The sequence below is a fragment of the Staurois parvus genome, unplaced genomic scaffold, assembly GCF_062004578.1.
Source record: "Staurois parvus isolate SC_StPar_1 unplaced genomic scaffold, SC_StPar_1.0 ptg000706l, whole genome shotgun sequence".
In the NCBI taxonomy this organism is placed as follows: domain Eukaryota; kingdom Metazoa; phylum Chordata; class Amphibia; order Anura; family Ranidae; genus Staurois; species Staurois parvus.
In genome coordinates this window covers 2,681,181-2,687,783 of record NW_028318502.1, presented here as the reverse complement: position 1 = coordinate 2,687,783, position 6,603 = coordinate 2,681,181, and positions in this window count along the sequence as shown.

The following is a 6,603-nucleotide window of genomic DNA, read 5'->3' as shown; positions in this document are numbered from 1 at the left end:
CCTAAGTAACAATTCTGTGGCCCTAAGTAACGTTTCTGTGGCCCTAAGTAACGATTCTGTGGCCCTCAGTAACAAATCTGTGTCCCTCACTACCAATTCTGTGTCTGTCCCTAAGTAACAATTCTGTGGCCCTAAGTAACGATTCTGTGGCCCTCAGTAACAAATCTGTGTCCCTCAGTAACAATTCTGTGTCTGTCCCTAAGTAACAATTCTGTGGCCCTAAGTAACGTTTCTGTGGCCCTAAGTAACGATTCTGTGGTCTTCAGTAACAATTCTGTATCCCTCAGTAACAATTCTGTCTGTCCCTGAGTAACAGTTCTGTGTCCCTAAGTAACGTTTCTGTGGCCCTAAGTAACGTTTCTGTGGCCCTAAGTAACAATTCTGTGGCCCTAAGTAACGTTTCTGTGGCCCTAAGTAACGTTTCTGTGGCCCTCAGTAACAATTCTGTGTCCCTCAATAACAATTCTGTGTCTGTCCCTAAGTAACAATTCTGTGGCCCTAAGTAACGTTTCTGTGGCCCTAAGTAACGATTCTGTGGCCCTCAGTAACAAATCTGTGTCCCTCAGTAACAATTCTGTGTCCCTCAATAACAATTCTGTGTCTGTCCCTAAGTAACAATTCTGTGGCCCTAAGTAACGTTTCTGTGGCCCTAAGTAACGATTCTGTGGCCCTCAGTAACAATTCTGTATCCCTCAGTAACAATTCTGTCTGTCCCTGAGTAACAATTCTGTGTCCCTAAGTAACGTTTCTGTGGCCCTAAGTAACGTTTCTGTGGCCCTAAGTAATGATTCTGTGGCCCTAAGTAACGTTTCTGTGGCCCTAAGTAACAATTCTGTGTCCCTCAATAACAATTCTGTGTCTGTCCCTAAGTAACAATTCTGTGGCCCTAAGTAACGTTTCTGTGGCCCTAAGTAACGTTTCTGTGGCCCTCAGTAACAAATCTGTGTCCCTCAGTAACAATTCTGTGTCTGTCCCTAAGTAACAATTCTGTGGCCCTAAGTAACGATTCTGTGTCCCTCAGTAACAAATCTGTTTCCCTCAGTAACAATTCTGTGTCTGTCCCTAAGTAACATTTCTGTGGCCCTAAGTAACGATTCTGTGGCCCTCAGTAACAAATCTGTGTCCCTCAGTAACAATTCTGTGTCTGTCCCTAAGTAACAATTCTGTGGCCCTAAGTAACGTTTCTGTGGCCCTAAGTAACGATTCTGTGGCCCTCAGTAACAATTCTGTATCCCTCAGTAACAATTCTGTCTGTCCCTGAGTAACAATTCTGTGTCCCTAAGTAACGTTTCTGTGGCCCTAACTAACGATTCTGTGGCCCTAAGTAACGTTTCTGTGGCCCTAAGTAACGATTCTGTGGCCCTAACTAACGTTTCTGTGTCCCTAAGTAACGTTTCTCTGTCCCTAACTCTCTCCCTGCATACAGCCAGGTCTGCCTCTGTTGAATGACTGGAGGCAAATGGAGAATTCTAAAATGGCCGCCATTTATAGCTCGACCATTACACAGTGCTGGCTGGCTGCTGATTGGCTAATGTGATCACATATCATGAATGAATGCATTATGGGTCAGCGCGCCTTGTCTGCGCGCCTTCCCAGACATCCCCGCTCCGTCGCCGCACATGTCACCGCCATTTTAGGAAAAATTTTGATTCGCGCATCCGAAGTCTGCTTATTTTCGGATTCGACGCAAATCGAAATTTTCCTAATATTCGAAACGAATTCCACTTCGCCTACTTCGATTCGCTCATCTCTAATCTCCATGTATAATACATAAGGGGGGAGATGATCTCCATGTATAATACATAAGGGGGGATATGATCTCCATGTATAATACATAAGGGGGGATATGATCACCATGTATAATACATAAGGGGGGATATGATCTCCATGTATAATACATAAGGGGGGGATATGATCTCCATGTATAATACATAAGGGGGGATATGATCTCCATGTATAATACATAAGGGGGGATATGATCTCCATGTATAATACATAAGTGGGGATATGATCACCATGTATAATACATAAGGGGGGATATGATCTCCATGTATAATACATAAGGGGGGATATGATCACCATGTATAATACATAAGGGGGGGATATGATCTCCATGTATAATACATAAGGGGGGATATGATCTCCATGTATAATACATAAGGGGGATATGATCTCCATGTATAATACATAAGGGGGGATATGATCTCCATGTATAATACATAAGGGGGGATATGATCTCCATGTATAATACAAAAGGGGGGATATGATCCCCATGTATAATACATAAGGGGGGATATGATCTCCATGTATAATACATAAGGGGGGATATGATCTCCATGTATAATACATAAGGGGGGATATGATCACCATGTATAATACATAAGGGGGATATGATCTCCATGTATAATACATAAGGGGGGGATATGATCTCCATGTATAATACATAAGGGGGGATATGATCTCCATGTATAATACATAATACATAAGGGGGGGGATATGATCCCCATGTATAATACATAAGGGGGGATGTGATCTCCATGTATAATACATAAGGGGGGATGTGATCTCCATGTATAATACATAAGGGGGGATATGATCACCATGTATAATACATAAGGGGGGATATGATCTCCATGTATAATACATAAGGGGGATATGACCTCCATGTATAATACATATGGGGGGATATGATCTCCATGTATAATACATAAGGGGGGATATGATCTCCATGTATAATACATAAGGGGGGTATGATCTCCATGTATAATACATAAGGAGGGATATGATCTCCATGTATAATACATAAGGGGGATATGATCTCCATGTATAATACATAAGGGGGATATGATCTCCATATATAATACATAAGGGGGGATATGATCTCCATGTATAATACATAAGCGGGATATGATCTCCATGTATAATACATAAGGGGGGATATGATCTCCATGTATAATACATAAGGGGGGATATGATCTCCATGTATAATACATAAGGGGGGATATGATCTCCATGTATAATACATAAGGGGGGATATGATCTCCATGTATATTACATAAGGGGGGATATGATCTCCATGTATAATACATAAGGGGGGATATGATCTCCATGTATAATACATAAGGGGGATATGACCTCCATGTATAATACATACGGGGGGATATGATCTCCATGTATAATACATAAGGGGGGATATGATCACCATGTATAATACATAAGGGGGGATATGATCACCATGTATAATACATAAGGGGGGATATGATCTCCATGTATAATACATAAGGGGGGATATGATCTCCATGTATAATACATAAGGGGGGATATGATCTCCATGTATAAATACATCAGTGGTTCATATAGTGAACTCGGTGTAGAGCTATTCACCTTGCGACTACGTCTGGAGGAAAAGAGATTTAATCTCCAAACATGGAAAGGTTTCTTCACAGTGAGAGCTGTGAAAATGTGGAATAGCCTCCCTCAAGAGTTGGTTCTGGCCAGCTCAGTGGATTGCTTTAAAAAGGGCCTGGATCCATCCTGGATAATATAACTGGTTACAAACATTTATAGGTAAAGGTAATCCAAGGAATATCTGATTTCCTCTCGGAGGTTCAGGAAGTAATTTTTTCCCCTGCAGGAGCAAATGGGATCAAGGTTTGCCGGGTGTTTTTTTTTTCTTCTGGATCAACTGTGGGTATAGCATTTCTGTATAACTTTTTTATTTTGGTTGAACTGGATGGACTTTTGTCTTTTATCAGCCAGACTAACTATGTAACTATGTGTGCACCCCCTGACACCCCCCCTTCACCAACATCAATCACATGCAAAGTCCCTCACATGAAATATTAACTGTCAGGGAAAGAAATGAGGAAGCCATGGAAAATGCGCCAATACCCAATATGGCCATGCTTATTTGCACAAAATTGTGCACATGCGCATAGGCGCAATCGCACATCCATGTGCATGACAGCGCACCAGCACACGCAGGGTATGATAATCGCTGGCACACAGTGGCCTTTATAAGGACTGCAGCCTCTCACAATAATTGCTGGATTATCATCAGCTTCCTGTTCCTGTGTTCCTGTGTGTATTCACCTGCTGATTATTGATCCGGCTTGACCCTGACCTGCTTTGGCTTGTCTCCTGGTTCTCTACCTCGCCTTGTCCCTAGGATCTACTCCTACCTGTGACGATAACGGCGTCAGACCCCTGCCCTTCTCACCAAACTCGTGACCGAAGGACTAGCCAATCTAAAACCGCGATGTCACATGCGTAACAATGCCACGCCCAGCTGCACCCTGCACAACGATTTTCCAGATCACTGGACCACACATCGATGTATCGGCAGCCTGAGCACTATTGTTACTGGGTGAGGTTAATTACGCAATTAACACTTCACACTGCCACCACCTCCTTTTTGTACAGAGAAAGAGGAAACTCGGCAATATCAGCAATAACACTAGGATGATTGGATTAATCTTCTGTATTCCACTCTCACCGCAGACAGGTTATACAGAGGGTTAAACACACATAGTAGCGCTCGTCAGCTGCAGGAATTAGTAAGTTGCATTAAAGAGCTATAGAAACAGTTAAACACTTTCAGCAAGAAAAGATTTATTACTAAAAGGTCAAAAGGGTGCAATAAAAATATTTACAGAAAAAAGATGTAACCAATATATATATATAAATATACAGAGAGCAATAACACAGCAAAAAAGTAACAGAAAGAAGTTTAGAGAGATAGAGTACTTGCCAAAAGTCCTGGGTTAAGCAGATCAAGTTTCAGAGCAAAAAGGCACCGTCTCCCAAGTTGATTCTGATGTTAAAAAGGGAGATTTCTTCAACTCCAACAGCTCTCTTAGGCCTGACAGCCTATTTTGTAGTCCCCCAGCAGGGGGTGTCTCTGAAGCCAAGGACCAATGCCTCATTTGGGGAGGGATGTCTAGGCGGAGACCCAAGCTAGAACCAAAATCTCTCTTAGCTTATATTTTGGCTCATAACTTTTCCTAGGCACAAGTAACATTCCACCCGTGGGTAGATTAATATGCAGATGCATCTGCGGAACGGTTAGATATGAAATATGAAATACATACTTGAATAGTTCAAGAAATGTAATTTTCTGCTTTCCTATGCTCTGGCCTGCCTGTGACACTTCCAACACACACTGGCCACATATCACTATGGATCTCAGGGGGGGGGGGGGGTGAGGAAAGATATGTTTTTACAGGATGGATGATCCTTTGCCAAGATGGAGGTTGGAGCAAAATGGTTGAACCGCGTCCAGCTCTGTGGTTGACCCCAGCTCTTGCTTCTGACTTTGCTTTCTGCTTCGAACATCCACCTGGATCCACCAGTTATTTGGAGAACCCTCTCCTGTATCTGATCCACCCATGGGTATCATCTCATCAGGCATCACCAGGCATCTATACCATTGGCAACCTGTGCTCCCTTGGGCACTGCACCTTCTGTTACCACCTTCAGGGGTGCATTGCACTCAGCCGTAAGGGGAGCCCTCTTATCAGCTCAGGCCAGGTATGTAACAGCATAATCCAGCCATAAAGTCAGAGGCTGAGAGAGGTGTCTCCCTGATAGAGGCTCTGTGCCAACAGGTTGCCGCCCTAATGCAAGTGGTCAGGAATTTACAAGAGGGCTATTTTCAGCTGGAAGGTCATCTGCAGAATCGTGCTACCTCCTCTGCTCCTGGCTATCAAAACCCACCCATTGCATCCTCTGCATCCATCGCTTTGGTTCAGGAATGCCCCGCGGTTGCTCCCACGGTGATGATACCACCATCAGAGCCAATAGTACCAGTTCCTGAATGCTTTTCAGGAGATCAGTGAAAGTTCAGGGCTTTCAGGAATGCATGTCAGTTATATTTTGCACTCCAATGCAGAACTTTCTCCATAGAGATTGTGAAGGTGGGATTCATTATTTCACTACTTACTGATGAACCCCAGCCCTGGGCACATCATCTCCTGGAACAGAAGAGCCCTGTTCTAAGCTCTGTTGCTAAATTCTTTGATGCTATGTCCCAGCTCTATGATGACACACTACGCATGGCTACAGCAGAAGCTGCCCTTCACTCCCTCCAGCAAGGTCATTGCCCGGTGGAAGATTATATGGTGGAATTTTGTAAATGGTCAGCAGACACAGGTTGGAATGAGACCACCCTCAAATACCAGTATCGGCTTGGCCTATCTGAAGCACTTAAAGATGAACTGTCCAGAGTTGACGCTTCTGCTACCCTTGAAGGCCTCATCTAGTTGGCCATCCAGCTTGACCATCGCCTACGGGAATGATGGTCGGAAAGATCTAGCTCCTACTGACCATCCTGGATGTTACCCAAGGTGCCTTCTTTCCCTGCTCATCTGTCTGCTGCTCCACCTGCTCCTGCCACTGAAATTGAACCCATGAAAATTGGCCTAGTACACTCTTCCTTGTCCCCAGATGAAAAGATGTGTCAAAGACAGTCCAAACTATGCCTCTACTGTGGGGGTTCCGGGCACTTCTCCATGAGAACCAGTCAGTCTGCTCCTCCACGTGCTGTCCACTCCCAAATTTCCAAATCAATACCAGCTCACCTTGTTTTACCCATCTCATTGCAGA